This window comes from Salmo salar, chromosome 01, assembly GCF_965601325.2.
Source record: "Salmo salar chromosome 01, fSalSal1, whole genome shotgun sequence".
NCBI lineage: Eukaryota > Metazoa > Chordata > Actinopteri > Salmoniformes > Salmonidae > Salmo > Salmo salar.
In genome coordinates this window covers 53,145,656-53,158,750 of record NC_138291.1, presented here as the reverse complement: position 1 = coordinate 53,158,750, position 13,095 = coordinate 53,145,656, and positions in this window count along the sequence as shown.

Sequence of the window (13,095 nt, the reverse complement as noted above, 5' to 3'; positions counted from 1 at the left end):
ACGGTGGCTACTTCGAAGAATCTCAAATATAAAATATATGTTAACACTTTTTTGGTTACTGCATGATTTCATATGTGCTATTTCATAGTTTTGATGTCTTTACTATTATTCTACAATGTGGAAAATAGTAAACATAAAGAAAAACCCTTGAATGAGTAGGTGTGTCCAAACTTTTGACTGGTACTCTATATATACACACATCTGCCAACCTTTCTAGAAACCTGTTTTCGCTTTGTCGTTATGGGATATTGTGTGTAGATTGATGAGGACATGTTTTTATTTAATCTATTTTAGAATAAGGCTGTAACGTAGCAAAATGTAGAAGAAGTCAAGGGGTCTGAATACTTTCCGAATGCACTTTAAATCAAGCTGTTTTGGTGCTTTCCTTATGTACTACGTTTTCCCGAGCGCTAACTATACCACAAGTCAATACAGTCTGCCAGTTTAACTGTCCACGGGCGTAGCCGTATTTATCCTGCATTATTTATCTCAATACCAAATTCTCTTGGTAACAATTAAGTACCTTACTGTAATTGTTTTCCACTAAAATGGTCAAAAATAGCTTTTTAACAAAAATACATTTTTCAAACAAGGTTTAAAATCACATATTTAGAAGATAAAGTAGGCGGGTGTTATGACTTTGTGGCTGTGGTAACCAGGCACAACTCTGATATAAAGTTTTTTTCTCAAAGTTGCCGGTATGTCACGTGTCCTACTTATATCAGTACACTCGTAACAACCTAATCATTACGAAACTTCTATTCGATCAAATCAGCCATATGTAGCAAATAAGCCATTACATTTTTTTGTTTACCAAATTCGACACTCTCAATGACCTTCTAACAAAAATTCCTCGCTTGGTGAACAAAAAAACTCAAAATCGCCACCTGCTGAAGACAGATTTTGGGCCCAGTTATCCCTCTCGCTTCGCCGGTTCCTTTCTGGTGTGTATCAATCCACTCGAGCGGAGGGGCCTAATAGGAGCAATATGTAGCCTGAAAACTAGCTGTTATTGTCAGAGAGGTGGAACTCTATTTGTTATTGGTCTATTAACTTATATCACCTGGTGATGTCACCAAGCAAGCCAAAACTCCACTCATGCAAAACCTGCTGATTAGAAGTTCCTGTGTAGACAGTGGCATGTATTCATGGGTGCCAAGAGAAGCCAGTCTTCCCCCCAAAAAATTAAGTAAAAACTAAAAGTAAAAAATAATTAAGAAATATTGATATTTTACCTTTACATTTTACATTTTAGTCATTTAGCAGACGCTCTTATCCAGAGCGACTTACAGTAGTGAATGCATACATTTCATACATTTTTTTGCTGGCCCCCCGTGGGAATTTTGTCTCTCTGTTTTTCATAATTTTCCTTAAATTTGGAAGAGGCTGAATGTATCTCACAGGAGAAAGCATCCGAGCGAGCGAAACAGCGCCCCTCTGTCTCTCTACGTGTAGGCCATCTGTCTGATGCTGTCTGGTCCAAACGAGTATGACATTGTTGCCGTCCGTAGCATTGAAGGCAAGGGAAGCCAGTGAGCATCTAGCCTCCCTTGACAAACAAAGTTTACAAAATTAGCCAATCAGCTTTGAACTAAACTGAGCGAGCTCAACTGTGAATGTTCCTGGCGCACCAAAAAAAGTATCAAGGGAAGCCAGCTTGGATTTGGTGTCACTCCTATCCAATCCAAATGAAAGCATTATGTAATTGACAGAAAAACTTCAATTGTTGCATCTTGTTGTGTTGTTGTCCTCCGGTGGCTAGCTGGCCAGCTAGCTAAAATTGTCCCTTTCCTAAATTAGCCATGGATGGAGATAGGGATTTGGACTTGTGGTTTTACTTAATTCTCCGTACTGGCCAATGATTATAACAGCGATTCTGATCCAACCATTAATTTATACATTGTTGTGCCCCTGGCCTAAGAGGATGGAAGTTCAATATGTAGCTAGATGTATAATGCTAATGTTAACTAGCTAATGTTGCCTATGAATGGAAGTTAGGCTACTGATCAAGCATTTTAGCCAGGTAGCGTAGGCCAACAAAAAATAAAAGTGTGTACTGTATGACAGAGTCATAGACCGTTTCGTCAACATGAAAGAGAGGAGGATGGCATTGGCATTCCTCTACAAGTAGGGTGAGTTAACATGTTTTTCTACTTGCACGAACACGCACGCATACCCACAGAAATCAGAACCATGGACAGCCACATCATTCCCCAGTGATTTTACCCACATACCACTACTGTGTGTAGATTGTATTTTCAACCAGAAATGATCAGGAAATAACAATGATCACATTTTTTTCACACTTTTACAGTGTTAATTTCATCAGCTGTTGCAAAATATGATACAAAACACAGGAAACAGAATTTGGCACTTGGCCTTCAACAAGGTTTAACATTAATCATGGCTTCTGGAAGGTTTGTAGAAAACGTAGTAAGAGAGGAAAGATATATTTGAGTGGTGTTTTAAGGGCAATATAGTAAATACAATGTTTACCTATTAAATTTCAGACTCAGAGCCATAAACGCTAACCAATACACTTTTGGTTCAAAATTAAATAATACATTTTTATTGAGTTGCCGCCCACAGATTTAGAAAATGTGGCAGGTGGTTGATCTCCCGTGAGACAATCCGATCATTGGCCTCTTTCATCCTCCTCACTCTGCTCTGACTCTCTTATTGCCTGTCATAGCAGACACAGATATGAGATGTACCGTAGTGGGCCAGTGGCAGAACAGTAGTCATTGATGCAGGCTTTTAGGTGGGGTAGTGTACAGTATATCTTTCGTGCCAGTTCCAGAGCCATGCTGCTATCATCAAGTGTACCTTTGCTTTATGAAGCTGCACTTTACATGTCCTGAGACAGCAGCCTGTTTCAAACTCACCTGTACACCTTCCTGTCTGAATCTGAATCTACACTGTATCTCCTCCTGCTGCTTTGTGCTCTGTCTCTCCTCCTCTCTCACCCTCTTGCACAGGTATGACTGAGGAAGCCAGTGACAGATTACATTTAGGAAGAAGTGTAGTTTACCAAGGATACAGTAATATAGTGATATGACATCTCCAATACTTTGTCACAGATTGTGTATTGACGAATACTATGTTGACCAGAGTTATTATTTATAGTCAGGTAGAAGGTCTTAATGTGTCCCACAGATAAAGGCTGCAATGAGTTCATCATGCAGACATTGTCGCAATGGTATGTTTGTGAACATGACAGGTAATTAGAGAATTCACAATATATGTGAAATGCTTTATTCACATCTAATACCTATAGAGCAATCAACCACCCAAGCCACAGCCTGTTCACCCCGCTATCATCCAGAAGGCGAGGTCAGTACATGTGTATCAAAGCTGGGACCGAGAAACTGAAAAACAGCTTCTATCTCAAGGCCATCAGACTGTTAAATAGCCATCACTAGCCGGCTTCCAGCCGGTTACATAACCCTGCACCTTAGAGGTTGCTGACCCATATACATAGACATGGAATCACTGACCACTTTAATAATGTTTAAAATAATGTTTACATACTGCTTTAACTCATCTCATATGTGTATATACTCCGACATTGCTCAATCTAATATTTGTATATTTCTTAATTCCATTCTTTTACTTTTAGACTGGTGTGTATTGTTGTGAACTGTTAGATACAAATGTGCTGTTGGAAATAGGAACACAAGCATTTCGCTACACCCGCAATAACATCTGCTAAATATGTGTATGTGACCAATATGATTTGATTCTGATTTGATACATGTGTGCACCAAAGTTGAGTCTGAGTTTAATTAAGCTGCACTCTGTACACTCCTGACATTAGGGAGTATCACACTCACCTCACCAACTTCCCTACCTGCTCTTTCGTCCTCCTCACTCTGCTCTGACTCTCTTGTTGCCTAACATCGTAGACACAGACATGAGATGTACCGTAGTGGGCCAGTGACAGAACCGTAACCATTGAATTTGGAATAAACAAAATCGCGGAGCTCCTGTGAAAATATTGGGGGGGTACAAAATAGCCATCTGGAATATACATTTAAAGTTTGATTTTATTCAATTATATTCGTCAACTTAGATGTTTGGTTGAGATGGAAACGTGAATCCAACATATCAATTATTAATTTGTAGACAAACTGGATATTGAATTGTGTTTGATTGTCAACACAACCAAATGTCAACATTTGAAGGAGATGTATCTTCGGCTTGGATAGTTCCATCTGTGCCACTGACTTAATCGTCTTTAATTCCAGTTTGTCTACAAATTAATCATTGATATGTTGGATTCACGTCTCCATCTCATCCACAAATCTAAGTGAAATAATAGGACTAAATCAACACAAATTTTATTTAAAGTGCATTTAATGTTTGATTTGATTTAGTCCTATTCTGTAACTTAGATGTTTGGTTCAGATGGAGATGTGAATCCAACATATTCATTATTAATTTTTAGGCAAATTGGAATTAAAGACAGACTAATTAAGTGACACAAAAGATACATCACCTTCAAATGTTGGTATTTAGTTGAGTCGATAATAAAACTTTTGCACTACAGTAAATAGCCTTACAAAATCTTATCAATATCTTACAAACTAATATACTGTATTTATTCAAACTTAAAATGAGTAACACATTCATGGCCACATTTTGAGGTTACTGTAACTACAGTTGAAGTCAGAAGTTTACATACACTTAGGTTGGAGTCATTAAAACTCATTTTTAAACCACTCCACAAAATTCTTGTTAACAAACTATAGTTTTGGCAAGTCGGTTAGGACATCTACTTTGTGCATGACACAAGTAACAGTTCTTTACAGACAGATTATTTCACTTAATTCACTGTATCACAATTCCAGTGGGTCAGAAGTTTACATACACTAAGTTGACTGTACATTTAAACAGCTTGGAAAATTCCAGAAAATGATGTCATGGCTTTAGAAGCATTTGAGTCAATTGGAGATGTACCTGTGGATGTATTTCAAGGCCTACCTTCAAACTCAGTGTCTCTTTGCTTGACATCATGGGAAAATCAAAACAAATCAGTCAAGACCTAAGAAAAAAAATGGTATAACTCCACAAGTCTGGTTCATCCTTGGGAGCAATTTCCAAATACCTGAAGGTACCACGTTCATCTGTACAAACAATAGTACGCAAGTATAAACACCATGGGACCACACAGCCGTCATAGCGCTCAGGAAGGAGATGCGTTCTGTCTCCTAGAGATGAACGTACTTTGGTGCGAAAGGTGCAAATCAATCCCAGAACAAAAGCAAAGGACCTTGTGAAGATGCTGGAGGAAACAGGCACAAACGTATCTATATCCACAGTAAAACGAGTCCTATATCGACATAACCTGAAAGGCCTCTCAGCAAGGAAGAAGCCACTGCTCCAAAACCATCATAAAAAAGCCAGACTATGGTTTGCAACTGCACATGGGGACAAAGATTGTACTTTTTGGAGAAATGTCCTCTGGTCTGATGAAACAGAAATAGAACAGTTTGGCCATAATGACCATCGTTATGTTTGGAGGAAAAAGGGGGACGCTTGCAAGCCGAAGAACACCATCCCAACCGTGAAGCACGGGGGTGGCAGCATCATGTTGTGGGGTGCTTTGCTGCAGGAGGGACTGGTGCGCTTCACAAAATAGATGGCATCATGAGGTAGGAAAATTATGTGGATATATTGAAGCAACATCTCAAGACATCAGTCAGGAAGTTAAAGCTTGGTCGCAAATGGGTCTTCCAAATGGACAATGACCCCAAGCATACTTCCAAAGTTGTGGCAAAATGGCTTAAGGACAACAACGTCAAGGTATTGGGGTGGCCATCACAAAGCCCTGACCTCAATCTTATAAAACATTTGTGGGCAGAACTGAAAAAGCGTGTGCGAGCAAGGAGGCCTACAAACCTGACTCAGTTACACCAGCTCTGTCAGGAGGAATGGGCCAAAATTCACCCAACTTATTGTGGGAAGCTTGTGGAAGGCTACCCGACACATTTGACCCAAGTTAAACAATTTAAAGGCAATGCTACCAAGTACTAATTGAGTGTATGTAAACTTCTGACCCACTGGGAATGTGATGAAAGAAATAAAAGCTGAAATAAATCATTCTCTCTACTATTATTCTGACATTTCACATTCTTAAAATAAAGTGGTGATCCTAACTGACCTAAGACAGGGAATCTTTCTAGGATTAAATGTCAGGAATTGTAAAATTGAGTTTAAATGTATTTGGCTGAGGTGTATGTAAACTTCAGACTTCAACTGTATAAATATCTTCTTGTCTTTACATTTGAGCCAAATCAAATCAAATTTCAAATCATGTCAAATTTTATTGGTCACATACACATGGTTAGCAGATGTTAATGCGAGTGTAGTGAAATGCTTGTGCTTCTAGTTCCGACCGTGCAGTAATATCTAACAAGTAATCTAACAATTTCACAACAACTACCTTATACACACAAGTGTAAAGGAATGAAGTGTAGAGGAATGAATAAGAATATGTACATATAAATATATGGATGAGCGATGGCCGAACAGCATAGGCAAGATGCAAACATTATATAAAGTGGCATTGTTTAAAGTGACTAGTGATACATTTATTACATCCAATTTTGAATTATTAATGTGGCTAGAGATTTGAGTCAGTATGTTGGCAGCAGCCACCCAATGTTAGTGATGGCTGTTTAACAGTCTGATGGCCTTGAGATAGAAGCTGTTTTTCAGTCTCTTGGTCCCAGCTTTGATGCACCTGTACTGACCTCGCCTTCTGGATGATAACGGGGTGAACAGGCAGTGGCTCGGCTGGTTGTTGTCCTTGATGATCTTTTTGGCCTTCCTGTGACATTGGGTGTTGTAGGTGTCCTGGAGGGCGGGTAGTTTGCCCCCGGTGATGCGTTGTGCAGGCCTCACTACCCTCTGGAGAGCCCTGCGGTTGTGGGCGGTGCAGATGCCGTACCAGGCGATGATATATGCATCTGTAAAAATTTGTTTTTGGTGACAAGCCAAATTTCTTCAGCCTCCTGAGGTTGAAGAGGCGCTGTTGCGCCTTCTTCACCACGCTGTCTGTGTGGGTGGACCATTTCAGTTTGTCCGTGATGTGTACGCCGAGGAACTTAAAACTTTCCACCTTCTCCACTACTGTCCCGCCGATGTGGATAAGGGGGTGCTCCCTCTGCTGTTTCCTGAAGTCCACGATCATCTCCTTTGTTTTGTTGAAGTTGAGTGTGAGGTTATTTTCCTGACACCACACTTCGAGGGCCCTCACCTCCTCCCTGTAGGCCGTCTCGTCTTTCTTGGTAATCAAGCCTACCACTGTAGTGTCGTCTGCAAACTTGATGATTGAGTTGGAGGCGTGCATGGCCATGCAGTCATGGGTGAACAGGGAGTACAGGAGAGGGCTGAGAACGCACCCTTGTGGGGCCCCAGTGTTGAGGATCAGCGGGGTGGAGATGTTGTTTCCTACCCTCACCACCTGGGGGCAGCCCGTCAGAAAGTCCAGGACCCAGTTGCCCAGGGTAGGGTTGAGACGAAGGGTCTCGAGCTTAATGATGAATTTGGAGGGTACTATGGTGTTAAATGCTGAGCTGTAATCGATGAACAGCATTCTTACATAGGTATTCCTCTTGTCCAGTTGGGTTAGGGCAGTGTGCAGTGTGATTGCGTCGTCTGTGGACCTATTGAGGCGGTAAGCAAATTGGAGTGGGTCTAGGGTGGAGGTGATATGATCCTTGACAAGTCTCTCAAAGCACTTCATGATGACGGAAGTGAGAAAGTTGTTTAGTTTGTCTGGGAGCAAGACATCGGTGTCCGTGGCGGGACTGGTTTTCTTTTTGTAATCCGTGATTGTCTGTAGACCCTGCCACATACGTCTCATGTCTGAGCCGTTGAATTGCGACTCCATTTTGTCTCTATACTGACGCTTAGTTTGTTTGATTGCCTTGCGGATGGAATAACTACACTGTTTGTATTCAGTCATGTTTCCGGTCGCCTTGCCATGATTAAAAGCAATGGTTCGCGCTTTCAGTTTTGCGTGAATGCTGCCATCAATTCACGGTTTCTGGTTGGGGAAGGTTTTAATTGTCACCGTGGGGACAACATCACCGATGCGCTTGCTAATAAACTCGCTCACTGAATCAGTGTATACATCAATGTTGTTGTCCGATGCTATCTGGAAAGTATCCCAGTCCACGTGATCGAAGCAATCTTGAAGCGTGGAATCAGATTGGTCGCACCAGCGTTGAACAGACTTGAGCACGGGCGTTTCATGTTTTAGTTTCTTTCTATAGGCTGGGAGCAACAAAATGGAGTCGTGGTCAGATTTGCTGAAAGGAGGGAGAGGGAGGGCTTTGTATGCGTCGCAGAAGTTCGAGTAGCAATGATCCCGAATTTTGCCAGCCCGGGTCGCGCATTCGATATGCTGATAAAATTTAGGGAGCCTTGTTTTCAGATTAGCCTTGTTACAATCCCCAGCTACAATAAAGGCAGCCTCAGGATATGTGGTTTCCAGTTTACATAGAGTCCAATGAAGTTCTTTCAGGGCCGTCGAGGTGTCTGCTTTGGGGGGGATATACACGGCTGTGCATACATTTTCATACTGGTCCCCCGTGGGAAACAGACTCATAACCCTAGCATTGGAAGCACCATGCTCTACCAACTGAGCCACATAGGACCATTGTTACGTAAGCATAGAAAGTGTGCATGTTCAAGGCAGCATGCAGGTCGCAGGTCTGTGCTGCCCTACCAAGCAAAAGAGCAGTAACTGCGCATATGGTCAAAAATGTGTTATTCACATTTTTTATACATTAAATACATGCTTTATTATGTGGACACATCCTGCCTCAATTGTGTTATATTATGGAGAAAATTTGGGATCATATTTGCAGTAACTGAAAAAAGTTAAAGTGAATGCAAGGAAAAAGGCAGTAATTGCCATCACTTATGTCAGTTACTGCCTTTTACCTTGGTTTCGCTGAGCTTTGGGCTGCAGTGTCTACGGTAAACCTTGGTATTATTTATTGTTCTTTGCTGATACAAGTATCAAACTATATGACACTGACAGCCACATACCAATACATATACTAACACAAGATTGTATTAAAATAAAATCATCATGGAAACATATTCCAGTGGGTGTACCAAGCAAGAAGGCAGTAACTGCCGTCTAGGGTCAAAGGTCAGAGGTCAGGGTCAATATGAATAAAAAAATAACCTCATAGTAATACAACAGATAACCACATTTTCAATGATCTGTCTACAATTCATTTGACTGGACAATAAAAAAAACTTTTTTCAGTTTCACTCTATGAGCAGTTACTGCTCTTTTGCTTGGTAGGGCAGTGTGGAGATCTTCACAATTGCTATTATAATCTGCACAGAATCTCAAACAGCATTGATCACTTGCACTATGTACTTTCAATGTAATCACAACTTCAATCCAGGTCTTTTGGTTGTGCTATTATACTGAACAAAAATATAAACGCAACATGCAACAATTTCAAAGATTTTGCTGAGTTAGATTTCATATAAGGAAATCAGTCATTTGAAATAAATTCATTAGGCTGTAATCTATGGGCGCAGCCATGGGTGGGCCGGGGATGGCATAGGTCCACCCACTGGGGAGCCAGGCCCAGCCAATCAGAATGAGTTGTTCCCCACAAAGGGGCTTTATTACAGACAGAAATGCTCACTAACAGGGATGTTAACAAATTTGTACATAACATTTGAGAGAAATAAGCTGTTTGTGCATATAGAAAATGCCTGCGATCTTTTATTTCAGCTTATGAAACTTTACATGTTGCTTTTACATTTTAGTTCAGTGTAGATGAAGCACCATGATAACACATTAAGTTGTTGTATAAATACTAAATATCCGACATTGCATTCCCATTTGAACTTTGTTGTGCTTTTAAATGATTGAAAGCGCAGTGTTAACACATTTAGATGACAACTAAACCAATAATCAGACATTGTTTTTCCATTGTAATTTGGTTGTGCTTTTAGATGGTTGAATGCATAGTGATAACACATTAGGAATTCAACAAACTTCTGGCTGTCTGTTTGAGTAGGTGAATAAAGGTTGAAATGTCATTGATCATCGTCTCAACCAAATATTACCCAAATTTCCATGTAGAAATTACGTGGTGTGCCTTCTCTTCCGATCCGAGCGGCTATTCCTCATGCAAAACTATTCCTCGTGACTGGTTGTGTTAATGTGTGGCATAAACACAATCGGTCACAATGTTTTAGTAGATTTTGTTGCTTCAAAAGTCACATGTAGGCTACCTGAGCACGTTTGTCCAAAATATAATTCCAGCATCCAAACTGTGCAAAAGCCATTTAATGAATGGAAAAAGACATCTATTACAAAAACAAAAAAGTGTAATGATATTTGGAGATTGCCAAGCCTTCGATACTGAGTAGGCCTACAAGGTAGGGAGGGATGTCCCACTGGGCAAAATCTGGTTGAATCAATGTTGTTTCATTGTCATTTCAACCCAAGAAATATGTTATGATGTGGAATCAACGTGGGAAACTGATTGAATTTGCAAAAAGTCATCAACATAAGGGCATTTTGTATTTTTTTTTTCACCCAACTTTTAGCCTAAATCCAATAACATGGTGAATTATTTTGTTGATTTCACATTAGCTGACAACTCCTCCGAATGTAAATTCAAACCAGACATTGAACTGACATCTGTGCTCAGTGGGGTAGGCCTATTTTCTGTTTGTTGAGATTGACATAGTCTATTTGATTGAGGTGTATCAAACGCAAACCATGATGTTGAAGCACCCGAAGTCTGTATGCTTTGCTTATTGATTGTGTGTTATATTGTCACAGAAACCTGTTGATCAAAAATGCATTGCATATATTTTATAAATTAATAAATATAAATATGAAAATCAGATTTCTACCTAGCTGATCATTATCTGCAGCCGTAGTGTAATGAAACAGGCAGAGAGAGTTAGCTCGTCAATGGTGGTCAGCGAACCCTCAACCTTCTGGCCCGTAGCCCTGTGTGGAATCGACTGTGCCACAAAATCACGCTGAAGTGACAAAGTCAATATCCACGTTTATAAACACAGGGTCACTACAGTTATTGTTATATGTGGTCGTAAATATTATTTTGAGTTGATTGAGTAGTACATTTCAAACTATCCCTAATAACTATTTGGCTTACCCGATCTAGAAATTCAGGCAAAACTAATTTAGATTCAGTCAAAAGTAAAGCCAAGTAAGTTTTCCCAGTGTTAGTAATTGTAGAGAAGTGGTTTGTTACAACTGGCAAGTCAATGATGAAAAATATCTGTCAATGCTATTTATGCCATGTTCTCAGGAAGATAAGCATTCTATTTTGTGACCAATGGTTCACCATTTATTCAAACAGCTAAGGGCATTACATTATCATTAGAATGATTAGCATGCAAATCTTGTATAGCCCTTGGCATTGGCAAAGGAACCTCTCCCCTCAAATTGCTCATTCAGTAAATCAGTCTTTTTTAGTTGCATTTGATTGCCAAACCAATCATCTACATGAATTATATCTATACGGGTATATACTGCCTATATTCCTATTTATTTCTGTATGGCAGGATGTGACCGACAACAGTAAATGTGTGCGTGTTCTCTCTGGACTATACTGATTGGAAGACGGCAAACATTATTATTTACCGATGTCCAAAATATGCACAGGGTGAAAGTCACAACTAATGACCCAGATCTTCCTTAAAGGTGACCCTCAATCAAAACAAAGGTGGAATGACCCAGTACTCTTCTTGACCTCCCTGCGCCCTTTGTGGGAAATGTTCCCTAGTTTAATGAGAAATGTAATATGCATATTAAACCTGGGTGACAGGGGCTTATGCTAGACTTGTATATTAATATGTCATTCCCCAAACTGTGAAATCTCTATCTTATCCCCTGAAATATGCTACCATTAGCTGCTATCACTCAGAATTATTCCCTTTTAATTACTTATGTGACAACTTGATGGGGGAAAAACCAGGGTGAACTTTGAAGGTAAATGACTGACCCACAATGTCAGGGTGAATACATATTTAACAATATGGTGGCATTAGAAGCTTGCATATTTTTTTATTGATTACCAGACTTTGTGTTCTATTTCACAGTTGAATTATTGTCTCTCTGAGCTCTTTCTCTCATTGGCATGTGCTCCAGCCCATTATTTCTGTAATTTCTTGGTAATTTGGAGTTGGCTGTTTAAAACTTGGAGCCTCTTATTAAGTTTTGGCCATGGTGGATAAGAGGCAGCAGTACTGTAAGTGCAGAGAGATAAACTAATCATCTTAAACCCCTAATTATTAGTATCTTAGTGTGACAGACTGTTTTTGCGAGCTCGCCAAATTGAGCCTCAAATGAGGAAAGGCATATCTGTGGAAGTGGTAATAATTTTAAGTCATCTCGATCTGGCTTGGGGTGGCAGAATTCATTAGTGCAGATTAGCACTGTGTGTACAAAGTAAATTAGATATCTAATAGCAAACGTGGAGGTCCAGGGATTCTTAATTTCCTGCCGAAGATGAGGGATGACGTTAACAGGCGATTATATATATTTTAACTATATGGATGTGTGTGCTGTTAGCCAGTCAGTTATACTTTATCACTGAACCATTGACCCTCCATCCATAGCAGTCAGCCACTTTAGGTTGTATCTAAAAAGGCTGCAAGGAAGGGGAAAATATGAAGTCCAAATCAGATGATGCAGTGTTACCCGACAGGGTAGCAAGAAGATTTGTTTTCCGCAAGGATACAGAGGAAGCTAATTATATGTGTAAGGAGAAGGTTGGGGGAAAATAATATGATTACAAAGAATAATTTGCTGATATAATTACACCAAAATTGGGTACACACAATCGTCAAATACATGTATTGCTTGACCTGGGTTAGCCAGTGAAATAAATCCTCCTTCTATAGCCGTTGTTAATTTGTTTTTATCATCTCCAAGTGGTGTTTGTGCAGGCAGTTCAATTTGCATGTGTAATTCCACTGTGCAAATTGACAACAAGTAGATAATTCTAGGAAATAGGCTGGTTGCAGGCCCTAGCTATCTTCCCAAGCCTATTCATTTTGAGGAACCGCTGA